At 49.5% G+C, this 12,899-nt stretch overlaps 1 pseudogene; it reads right to left on the bottom strand.

Annotated features, from left to right (window-relative positions):
* Window positions 1-11,668: 11,668 nt before the first annotated feature.
* On the bottom strand, window positions 11,669-12,343 carry LOC123156209 (zinc finger protein CONSTANS-LIKE 15-like; annotated as a pseudogene).
* Window positions 12,344-12,899: the final 556 nt, after the last annotated feature.

The raw sequence follows: 12,899 nt of genomic DNA, 5'->3' as shown, positions 1-12,899 counted from the left end.
ATTCAGCCTCAGAATCCATTTCCTTGCCAATGAATGCCCGAGCTTTCTTGGAGCTGCTCTTCTTGTGAGATGAAGGCTTCGAGGATTTTGATGATGAAGACTTTGAAGATCTCTTCTTCTTCTTGGCATCATCAAAACTTTAATCCTTGTATTTCTTCTTCTTTAGTTCCTTGTCCCACTGAGGACAATATTGAATGTAGTGACCAGGTTTCTTGCATTTGTGGCACAGCCTTTTCTTGTAGTCACTAGATGAGGAATCGTTGCTCCTTGAGGATTTTCCAAGAAGACCACGTCTTGAGAACTTCTGAAATTTCTTCACTAGTGCAAGTTCCTGGCTCAGTTCTTCAAGATCACCAAGGCTGCTGGTAGAGTCCACTTCTTCAGACTCAGAGACTGCCTTGGCCTTTAGAGCACGTGGTTTGCCATAGCTCGAACCATAGAGTTCTCTCTTCTCAGCAAGCTGGATCTCATGAGTGTTTAGCCTCTCGAGGATATCAGCAGGATCAAGTGACTTGTAATCAGCACACTCTTGAATCATCAGTGCCAGAGTATCAAATGAAGAATCGAGCGATCTTAGCAATTTCTTCACCACCTCATGGTCAGTGATATCAGTGGCGCCAAGCGCTTGAAGCTCATTTGAGATATCAGTGAGGCGATCAAAGGTTTGCTGAACATTTTCATTCTCGAGTCTTTTGAAGCGGTTGAAGAGATTGCAAAGGACGTCAACACGAGAGTCACGTTGAGTTGAGACTCCTTCATTTACTTTGGAGAGCCTATCCCAGATAAGCTTAGCAGTTTCCAAAGCACTCACTCTACCATATTGCCCTTTGCTTAGATGGCCACATATGATGTTCTTCGCTTGAGAATCGAGTTGCTTGAATCTCTTCACATCAGCAACATTCAGGGAAGGTGTGACTGAGGGAACACCATTTTCCACAACATACCAGAGATCGTTATCAATTGCCTCAAGATGCATTCGCATCTTATTCTTCCAGTAGGGGTAGTACGTTCCATCGAAGGTTGGACACCCAGCAGAGACCTTGTTCATACCTGCGGTCGACATAACTAAAACTCCAGGCGGTTAAAACAAAATCACACAGAACAAGGGAGTACCTTGCTCTGATACCAATTAAAAGTGCGTTATATCGACTAGAGGGGGGGTGAATAGGCGATTTTTATGAATTCTTCACTGAGGAAATTGCTGGTGAGGAAATTCCTAAATGAAGAACTACTTGCAGCGGAATAAATACTCAAAAGTAAACATAGCAGAACACACGCATAGTCATCATGATGAAATGAAGACAAGCACAAAGTACAGAAAGCGTAAACACAGGATAACACAAGGTGAAGACGGACAGACTGAAGAAATTGAACTGAGCAAATTGAGAAAGTCTTCAGTCAAAAATCTTCAACCGGATATGAACAAGCACACAACAACAGAGATGAGGAAATGAAAGAGTTGAAGAAATAGAACCAGTTGGCTTGGTGAAGACAATGATTTGGTAGACCAGTTCCAACTGCTGTCTCGGTTGTACATCTGGTTGGAGCGGCTGAGTATTTAAACTGAAGGACACCCAGTCCCGGACACACAGTCCTCACCGTATTCTCCTTGAGCTAAAGTCACACAGACCTCGCCCAATCACTCGTGGTAAGTCTTCAGGTGACTTCCGAACCTTCACAAACTCGGTCACTCGGCGATCCACAATTCCTCTTGGATGCTCTAGACCTTGACGCCTAACCGTCTGGAAGAAGCACAGTCTTCAAAGGAAACAAGCGTCGGATCCATGCAGGATCAATCTCTTCAGTGATGCTCAATCACTTTGGGGTTTGTAGGTTTGGGGTTTGGGATTTCCTCACTTGATGATTTTCACTCAAAAGTCCTTGGAGGATGGGTTGCTCTCAAATGACAAGTGTCAGTTTCTCTCCGAGCAGCCAACCAACTAGTGGTTGTAGGGGGCGGCTATATTATAGCCTAGGGAGCAGCCCGACATGATAAGACATAAATGCCCTTCAATGATATGACCGTTAGGTGGGTAGATATTTTGGGACAGCTGGCGGGTAGCACAACAACGGTCGGAATATTTGACTCTCAAATACCTCAGGGCTATCATGTTCCTCACTTTGTAGGCAATCCGCATAGGCGAATTCCTAACTCCTTAGTCAGAACAAATTCCTCAGAGACCAGAAGAACTTCGTCTCTGTCACTGAAGAATATGACTGAACTGTGTGAGATTTCCAATGGCTTCACTCGAAAGGATTGGTAGGTGTAGGATTTTGAGTTGAGCATCACATGGACATTTTTCCTTAGTATTTCCTCGACCCCCTTTAACAGTACGGTGTTTCCTATGACTCAAGAAAAAGAAAAAGAAATAGTAAAAACAAGAGTCTTCACGCTTCATGTTCCTCGAATGATTACCAAGTCTTCAAGGTCACACCAATTTCTTCACTTTCAAAGTCTTCAGAAAGTCTTCAGAAATCCAAAGTCTTCAGGTGAAGAACTCCATTTTTAGGGGTCGACTTTCTCTGTAAATATCAAACTCCTCATAGACTTATAGACCTGTGTACACTCACACGACGCATCAGTCCCTTAACCTATAAGTCTTCAATACACCAAAATCACTAAGGGGCACTAGATGCACTTACACATGTTGACGCTGCCCATTGGCAGACTGTTCAACCAGGCGCGGGCCGACCCTTGGAGCATGAGCGGTGCATAACGCACGGCGAGTCGGTTATTGGCGCCAGTGATGCCAATGGTGGTGGTGTAGTCGGTGAGCCAGTCCTCTGGCTTCACAGTTCCTTTGTACTTGGGGGTGTCGCGGGGAAGCATGAACCCCTTTGGGAAGGGCTCTTCCCGGATGCGTGGGCCGAAGCACGCCGACCCAATGTTGCCGCTTTCCTCCACCTCCAGGGAGTGAGCGAGCTGGTCGAGGCGGTGGCGAGCGTCGGTGTTGTCAATGGCATGCGGGCCGAGTCGACTGGTGACCAGGCCGCGGGGGGCCGGGTCGGTCGGAGCCGGATGCCGGCCTGGCTGGCCAGGTCCGTGTTGGTTCTCCAAGGCGGGCTCGTCGTCCAAGCCACCGGCGGCCGTTGGGGCCGGGTCCGCCGAGTCCGGGCCCGGTCGGAGTGCGCCTCACCGGGCGGCGAGGACGCCGTGTGCTGAAGTTCGCCGGGTCCACCGACGCGGGCGGAGCTGGATCCTGCCGGCTTGGCGAGCTGGTTGAAGCGGTCTTGCTGTGCGTTGGCCGTGTTGAGGAGGTCGCGCATCCGCCCGATGCGCTCCTTCAGTTCTTCGCCCGTGAGCTGATCCAGGTCGACCGCGGCCGCCTGGGGCAACGCACATGTTCTTCACTGGGGTCTCGTAGACGGTTGGGACGGTGCCGAGGGCGCGGCCGATCGCTCCTTCCCAGGCTCGCATGTCAGCGACCGGGCTTGGCTCGGCCGTGGCGGGCGTGAATCCGTAGGCGGCATTGCGCTCCAGCTGAGCGGAATCCAGGTGACGCTGTGTGGCGGCGAGCATCTCGGTCAGGTCCAGCATCTGCTGGCGCCTTTCCTCGAGCTGGGCTCGGGCCTCAGTGACGTTTGTGGCTTCGACATTGGTGCCGATGGGGACGCGGAGGCTCTGCATCGCGGCATGCAGCGGGTTGGACGAGGCAGCCCGCTCCGCTGAGGCCTTGGCCTCGGCGGCCTTCCTCGTCTTGCTCGATGAAGAGGAGGCGTCGGTGCCGGTGACGAAAACCTCCACGTGGGCATCCATTGCCCCGGCGGAAATGCCACCGCTGAGGGACAGGGGAGAGTCGATGTAGCTGAATATCTCGCTGGGGTAATCGGCGAGTCCGTCGACGACGTCGTCCGCCAGCATGACGGGCTAGTCGGAGTCGGAGAGAGGCCCCATCTGAAGCATGCTCCTGGCAGCTCCTCGAGCTGCCCCAAGGTGGGCGCCAACTGTCATGGTGGGCGTACGACAGATGCCATGTGATGGCTAAAGAGAGGAGGAGGCTCGAGGGCACTGGTGGGCTCCAGAGGCAGGGTTGGCATGAGCAAGCACGGGACGCAAGACATACCCAGGTTCGGGGCTCTCCGGAGAGATAACACCCCTAATCATGCCGAGTGTGGTTGATATGCAATACACTACTAGGAAAAAGCCTACTAATGGCGCACTGGTTTTGCCTACTAATGGCGCATTACCAGTGCACCATTAGTAGCACGCCACTAGTATTTTTTACTAATGGCGCACCACTGGTGCGCCATTAGTATCTGGTATACTAATGGCGCACCAGGTAGTGCGCCATTAGTTTTGCCCACAGTGCGCCACTAGCGTCTTCTATACTAATGGCGCATCACATGGTAGTGCACCATTAGTCACAATTTTTTTAATTTTTTTTCTTAATCTCAGGTCACTATTTCACCTATGAGATATCCAACACATATATATACAACAAGCATCCATATAACAATCATAGCCAACACACAAGTTCCATCATATATACATACATAGCCAACACACGATTTCCATCATATATATACATACATAGCCAACACACAAGTTCCATCATATATACATACATAGCCAACACATAGTTCCATCGTTACATATTACAAAAATTTCACATTGTTCATCCAACACCGTTATCCATCAATTCACAAAAGTTTCACATTGATACAAAATAAAAACACAAATGGAAAAGAAGCACTCCATCCACGCAAGCTTCCGTCAATTAAATCAAATATGCAAAATGATAAACAAGAAGTTAGAAGAAGAAAAAGAAGAAGACTAGAAGAATACTAGAAAAAGAAGAACACTAGAAGAAGAATAAGAAGAATTTTGGAAAAGAAGAAGAATAAGAAGAAGACTATAAGCTTATTATGTAAACTTGATCATTTTGTGCCAACATAAGTTATTTTGGAGCTAACCTATAGGAAACTAAGCATATAAGCTCTAAGTTAGTATATTAGAGCCAACTTAGGTAAAATGAAGCTAACCTATGTCATTTTGGAAAAGAAGAAGAATAAAAAAAAGACTATAAGCTTATTATGTAAACTTGATCATTTTGTGCTAACATAAGTTATTTTGGAGCTAACCTATAGGAAACTAAGCATATAAGCTCTAAGTCACTCCCTCCGTTCGGAATTACTTGTCTCGGAAATGGATGTATCTAGAACTAAAATACATCTAGATACATCCATTTTTGCGACAACTAATTCCGAACGGAGGGAGTAGTATATTAGAGCCAACTTAGGTAAAATGAAGCTAACCTATGTCATTTTGGAAAAGAAGAAGAATAAGAAAAAGACTATAAGCTTATTATGTAAACTTGATCATTTTGTGCTAACATAAGTTATTTTGGAGCTAACCTATAGGAAACTAAGCATATAAGCTCTAAGTTAGCATATTAGAGCCAACTTAGGTAAAAATGAAGCTAACCTATAGGAAACTAAGCATATTAGAGATAACATAGGTAACTAAGTATATATATATATATATCATTTTGGATAACTAACCTATAGGAGATCTGACATACCTGACAAAGTTCAGTTCTCATGCATTGTTCTTCTCCTTATCCTTCTCCTTCCTCTCCCTGATGCGCCAAGAGCGGCGAGGCGGTGGAGGCAGTGGAGGCAGTGGGATGTAGTCTTCTACCACAATTGGCGTGGTCATGTCGCCCAGCTGTGGGATCGCCGGCGCCACCACCGGTGCGTGGTCATTGTCAGGCACCACCATCATCGCTAGGTCATCCTCAGCCACCTCCACCTCTTGCCCATGGTCAGCCACCACCATCTCTTGCCCTTGGTCAGCCACCACCAGCGCTAGGTCATCCTCAGCTTGATGCCCATCGTCATCCTGCAGCTCCTCATCCTCACTCTACTCCTCTTCTACCGCACTCCAGTCCGGATCATCCTTCTTGTTGTCTATGCTGCTGCCAGAATCGCTGCTGCTTTCGCTACAGCCAGAATCGCTGCTGCTTTTGCTACAGCCGTAGTCGCTGCTGCTTTGGCTGTAGCCAATGTCGCTGTTGCTGCTCCCATTACCTGTCCAAAATGCAACAATGACCGTTAACAATCAATGTGAGACAAAGCCAAAGTAGAGGAATAAGAAGAGGCAGAATGTACCGGCATCATCATCGGCAGCGTAGCGCATGCGACACATAGTCATGTTGAACACCTTCACAATGAGCATGGTGGCGTCGTCGTCGTACCTGAAGAGAAGGAAGTACCCCAGCCGCAGGTCGTAGGCACGATAGAACTTCTCCCACCCACGAGACAAGTACATGTGGCCCTTCTTGATCACCAACTCCACATCCCACTGCCTTTGAAACCCACTGTCGGCTTGTCGCAGCTTCACATTATTTGGCGGATCTTCACCCATCAGCATGTTCATAAAACTGTCAGGCAGCCTCTGCAGTTTGGGACAATGAGTGATGTAGCAAACAACAGATATCATAATGAGATGGGTGAAGGGGAGATCTCTCATTTTATATACTTGCGTCATGGATGATACTGAAGTCTCAAGTATGATAGTGAAGAACTCGGAAGCATCCAACTCGTACTGTGGTGTCGCAGATCGACGGTGGCTGCTTCCCGCCATCTCTAATAAGCAGCAGAAGAGACCAATTAGTACCCTTACAACAGATCATAAAACATGCATGATAACAGGCATTAGTCGCAAGTACCCCATATGTCCTATTTTTAGCAAAGTCATGCTAAAATTCACGGAAAATTTCAGCATTACCTTTGCTGAAAATAGGACATATGGAGTACCCGAATTTACCGGAACGGAAGTTAATCGACATTCCGGCAAACTCAAGGGCCTCTCGGGGTACCTACAACATCATCACAAGTACAGCAGCAGCAGTGAATACAGGCATAACAGCAGCAAAACTATATATTTTTATGCCAATAAAACAACTCATGGAAGTAAACTACTAGCAGGCTCAAAAGTCAAGTAAACTGAAGATTATGACAGCTTGCAAACACAGGACCATGTCATTATCATGGCAGTCCACTATATATTTTTATGACAAAATACATCATTATCAAGGCACATTATGGCCATTTTCTTACATGATGCTAACTGTACCTAACTGAATTTTTTGACAGTAGCTCAAGTTTTTGACAGTAGCTCCTCACTTTCTGTTGCCTGCAACACTTTTTATGCTAGCAGCTCAAGTTTGTGCCATTGGAGCAAATAAGCAGGAACCAACATATGTAAGGTTTCAACAAGACTCATCATCAGTATATATAAGGAGGATCTTTGTAAACAAACAAACACTAAGAGCAGAATGTTCTTGCAACAAACATTATTGTGTGACATCGAAAGGCATCACTCTGCTTAAAGGGAAGGATGACTTAAGTGGCAGATGTATATGATTGCACCACTTGATCTGCACTTCTCTATATTATATGATGTACTGAAGAACTTGAGCAAAAAAAGATAAATAGGAACATATTTCTCACCTTGGAGGTGTTGCTGCTGCTGCACTGTCTGAACTTCACTTCCTTTACCTCCTCGGAAACCTGAAATATGCAGATGTTAGAAAGGTTAATGAACCAACAGATGCCCTAATGGAAGTAATAACAACATGACAGCAAACAACCAACAAACATGATGGGCTTAAGATTAATGAACCAACATCGACAAACCAGATGGACAGAGATGTAGTGAGAGGAAAATTCTTTTCTGAATTTTTTATTTGTCTTTGAATCTGTTCCCAAAGTCAGCCAGAACAAACACAACATTATTATATATGATGCGCTTGCTCCTTGCTGCCTTGTACACTTAGGAGCTCACTGAAAAGCAATGACATATTCATGATCTAGTTTAGCAGCAGGTTGCAATATTCCCCCTAATTGCAAGATGCATCATTTCTAATTAATTAGGAGAACCTACCTAGCGAGTCTCTGATTCGTTTATACCGTCAATAAAAAAATTCTACAAGAAAAAAAGGTAGGCCAAATATTCATGTCACTTCCATTAGGGCATCATCTTCCTACAACTACTCATCTTCAGCAGCACATGATACTACTACTGTATCTAATACAACAACATGACACTTGTTACTGTATCTAATGTTCCTACAACTACTGTATCTACAATAGTAGCACATGATACTGCTACTGTATCTACAACTACAACTACTACAACAACATAAAACTACTATGCATCATCTTCCTACTATAATTGCTACTCATCTTTAGAACCAAACACCAGCAAAAACAGAACCAAACTACTATCCATCCATCTAGCAAGCAACTAGCACAACTCATCCATCCATCCATCAAGCATCATATACCTAACTAACATCAACATACATACATCTATCTAACATCCATTGATCCGTGTAACAAGAGAGGAACAGGGAACAGTGACATGGACAAGAAGCATAGAGGCAAGGAAGAGAGGCTCACCCCAGGCCGCGGTCGAAGGAGAGCAGCCGCTGGCCACGCGCAGGAAGAGACGGCGGGAGGTGGTGGCGAGGGTCACGGCACCGTCCTTGGCTCGCCGGCTGCTGCGGAGGTGACCGGTGGTGGAGGACGGCAGGGGCAGGCAGGGTGGGCGTGTCGGGGCCGCGCTCGTCGGCTGCTGCAGGGGCCTGTACTGGAGGCGGGGCAGCGGAGGGTTCGGCCGGTTGGGCGCGCCGCGGCGGCGGGCCGGCAGCGGTGGCGGCGGCTAGGAACCCTAGCTGTCGCGCTCGGGAGGGAGGTTGACACAGGCGGGGCCGCGGGGGGAGGAGGACGTCGAGGGAGGTGGTCGACGGCGGAGGGTGGTCGGGTGCACGGCCGGGGACAGCGAGCACGGGGGAAGTGGTGGTCGGCAGGTGAGATGACGCAGGGGAGGGATTAGAGTGTGGATTGGGGATTGGGGATTTTAGTGTGGGGGAGGCTTAGCAATGGCACACCACCCAGGGGTGCGCCATAAGTACATCCATAGCAATGGCGCACCACCGAGGGGTGCGCCATAAGTAATTTAATCTAGCCCGACTTGTCAGGTTATATACCTCCTAACCCTATCTACAATAGAACCCGCCCACTAGCCCGATTGGTCAGTATGCAGCACACACACCAGGAGGTCTTGGGTTTGATTCCCAGGCTCCCCAATATTTTTTTATGCATTTTAAATCCTGTTTGATATTTATTTGTGTTTAAATATGTTCAATTTTGTTTAAATCACAACAGTAATATATTTTATAAAAACAGTAATAATTTTTAAAAAAATATAATATTTTTTTATGCATTTTAAATCCTGTTTGATATTTATTTGTGTTTAAATATGTTCAATTTTGTTTAAATCACAACAGTAATATATTTTATAAAAACAGTAATAATTTTTAAAAAAATATGTTCAAATTTGTTACTTGAAAATATCATCGGCGGCGGCGGTGGAGCGGGGGGAGGGTGCGGGGGGTGCCCGTTGGCGGCGGTGGAGCGGGGAGGGTGCGGGGGGCCGGGTGCTCGTCGGCGGCGGTGGAGCGGGGGAGGGTTGCGGTGGGTCGTCGGCGGCGGTGGAGCGGGGGGAGGGTGCGGGGGGTGCCTGTTGGCGGCGGTGGAGCGGGGGAGGGTGCGGGCCGGGGGCCGGGTGCTCGTCAGCGGCGGTGGAGCGGGGGAGGGTTGCGGTGGGTCATCGGCGGCGGTGGAGCGGGGGGAGGGTGCGGGGGGTGCCCGTTGGCGGCGGTGGAGCGGGGGGGGGGGGTGCAGGGGGCCGGGTTCTCGTTGGCGGCGGTGGAGCGAGGGAGGGTTGCGGTGGGTCGTCTGCGGCGGTGGAGCTAGCGGGGGAGGGTGCGGATGGGATCGAGATCGAGATCAAAAAGTGTCCATGAAATTTAAAAATATTCATGATATCAAAAAGTGCCCATTAGTAGTTTAAACTAGTAATGGCGCACTTTGACACGGTGCGCCATTAGCAGTTTTGCAAAAAAGTAATATATATATATATATATACTAATGGCGCACTGTTTATAAGGTGCGCCATTACTTGTTAGAACTAGTAATGGCGCACTTTGAAATCATGCGCCATTAGTATGTATGGAAAAATGAAAAAAAATCAATACTAGTGGCGCACCGTGTGTCTGGTGCGCCATTAGTGTCTTCCACACTAGTGGCGCACCTCCAACCGGTACGCCACTAGTATATAGTAGTGGCGCACTGCTTACCTGGTGCGCCATTAGTATCAATCCTATCTATAGCCCTTTTCCTAGTAGTGATAGTACAAGGTTGCTCCTTGAGCTGTATGGAGGAAGAAGGAAGGCTGGCCAGGGCTTAGCCTGCTCCTTCTTCCCTGGTGCGTTCTACTGATCGGTGGCTAGTTTCCTATGTGCTTACTGCTTCTCTCTTCTGCTTACTTGCCCGTGTATGCAAGGGCTCCTGGGGGGTTTTATAGGCCAACCCCCAGGGGTACAATGGTAATGTTACGAGTTCGTGGGTCCGGGTCATCAGCGTCTGAGGACCCGGGCTGGGAGCCGCTGGGGGCCTTTGGTTCGCCGGGTTCCCCTAGGTGCGGGCCTCGCGTGCCTAGGGGGACTATGCACCGTCTTGTCGATAGTCAGGGCGTGCCCGAGTCGGGTCGGGTGCAGTGGCGCCCGTCAGGTCGCCGCTTGCTGTCGTCAGCGGTGACGACGGGGGCACTGTTGCCACGCCGGGCCTGGTCAGCGGGTAGGTGAGGGGCACTGTTGCCACGCTCCGGCTGACCAGAGGCATGGGCGGGGCACTGTTGCCTTGGTCATCAGTGGATGAAGACTCGTCCCATCGTACGGCCTGGATGGGACGAGAGCTGACCCGTGGCTGGGTTGCGGGGCATGCTACGTGTGGAGCTGGCTTGTTGGGGAAGCCTTGGTTGTGTCGGGTTCGGCTGTCTTGTACCGGTTGTCGAGGCTGAGTAGAGGTGCCTGGCCGGGTTGGAGAGTTCGGCCGGGTAGCGGGGCCTGGCCGGGTCGAGCGACCCGGCCAAGCGCGTGCCGGCTTGAGGGGTGACGCCGGCCCCGTTGTTTTTGAAAAGGATCCTGGTTTCGTTGCCTGCTCGGAGTTCATCCCCCCGATAATTAGTCAAGTTGTCTTTAGTTTCATTTGCACGATGTTTGAGCAAGTATAATAAAAACCGCTTCCTCGACTCATACCCATCCTGCAAAAGCAAATATATGTAGTTAGCACAAATATTTCACATGGAAGATTTAAAAACATGTATAAATGCATAATACTCACTGCACAAACCGGCTTCGCAAGGTTTTTACCGTTCCACTAGAGCATAAAATGAAAGACAAAATAGCCAGGCAAATCCCTGCAATTTACTAAATTGTTATTGTATTAAATATGATGATAACAAAAATAAAAGTTTGTATTATGACCTTATTACCCGTCTGTGCTCGTTGGAATATCATTAGAAAATAAACGTTGCCATTTTGATATATCAGAATGGCATCCTGGTTGCTTTATTTCAAGTGCTTCTTTGCATTCCCTTCTAAGGCCTCCTTTGGTTTGGAGGAATTTTGTAGGAATTTCATAGGATAGGATGTCTATAGGAAAAATTTCTTTAAAGGCCTTTGGTTTATAGAAATAGAATCCTATTCTTATGGAGGAATTCTTTCTATCCTCCACATTTTATAGGAAAATAAACATTAGCCTAAACTCAATGAAAAATTCCTATGATGTGAATTAAAAGGCATTTTTTTATCCCTATCCATAGGATTTAAGGTGTATGTCATCTTGTTTCCTATGACTTTTTTATTCCTACGATTTTTCTACTCTATGAATCAAAGAAGGCCTAAAACTATAGGATTGCTGCCACCGGGAGATCTACAGGAACGAACGTTTTTCTTGCAGTGTTAACGCATGGGCGGAGCTACATCAGGGACATATGCCCACTCCTAGGCGTCCACTGCGGCCGTCCTCTTGGCGCACGCGCGCCCGATCGCCGCCGCCACCGCCACAATCAGCACTGCCGGCACGTTCGCACAGGCCTCCAAGCGCTGGAGCGTATCGCCGGGCTCGTGCACGCCCTGAGCCGTCACCTCCCGTCCCACCACAGCGCGGCCGCCATCGCGACGCGCAGCGGCATGCGCGGCGCTGCCACGGCGACCTCGGCCCGGAGCACATGCCCGGCAGCCGCGGCACACCGCCGCGCCACCTCCTCCTCGAGGCCCATCCGCCGGGCCCAGCCCTCGAGCGCCGCCTCGCAGCGCACGCGAACGACGCCCCTGGACTGCGAGACGCGCGTGCGGCGGTGGCGGGACGCGAGGGTGCTGGCGCCGTGCACCTCGGCGTCGCACGGCGCGCAGAGGAACGCCGCGTCGGCCCGGCAGTGCACGTCCGCCCCCGCGCCGCACAGCTCGCAGCGCTCGCCCGCGGCGCACATCCCCGCTGCTGGACGCACGGCCGCCGGCGGGGGAGACGTACGACGGACGACGGACGAGGCAGCCAACTGGAGTGGCGTACGTGCGTGCTCGGCTTCACTCCCTTCGTCCTGGCCGGCGCCGGCGCGTACTTAAAGGCGAGCGAGGGAGGGAACCCGGCCGGCCGTGAGAGCGAGACCTTTCTCGCTCCTCGCGTGCAAGTTTCGTGCGCTGCCAGATCCGGCCGGGCGTGCGCGCACGGATGCAAAAGGAGGCGACGTCCGGCTCGTCTTTGGGTTGGCGAGGACGTGGTGTACTAGGTAACCAGCCACGGCCATGTTGGAACAAGCGCGTGACACCTGCACGGCTGCACTTGCACGAGAGGCCAAGAGAGTGGAGTAAAGTGGCCGCGGTTCATCAATGTGAGCCGCGACTGTTTAGCTACATTTCAGTCAGCTGAATTTCAAATTCGGATCAGTCGATTTTGAATGAAGGAATAAGAAGGAAAGGCCTCGCCGGAGAGAAGGAAGGGGCTAGCCATCATCACCCCATTATCCATCTTAGGGGCGTTGGTGGGGC

The sequence above is a fragment of the Triticum aestivum genome, chromosome 7B, assembly GCF_018294505.1.
Source record: "Triticum aestivum cultivar Chinese Spring chromosome 7B, IWGSC CS RefSeq v2.1, whole genome shotgun sequence".
NCBI classification, from domain to species: Eukaryota; Viridiplantae; Streptophyta; class Magnoliopsida; order Poales; family Poaceae; genus Triticum; species Triticum aestivum.
The sequence above is the reverse complement of the archived record's forward strand: the minus strand, read 5'-3'. Positions and strand labels throughout refer to the sequence as shown.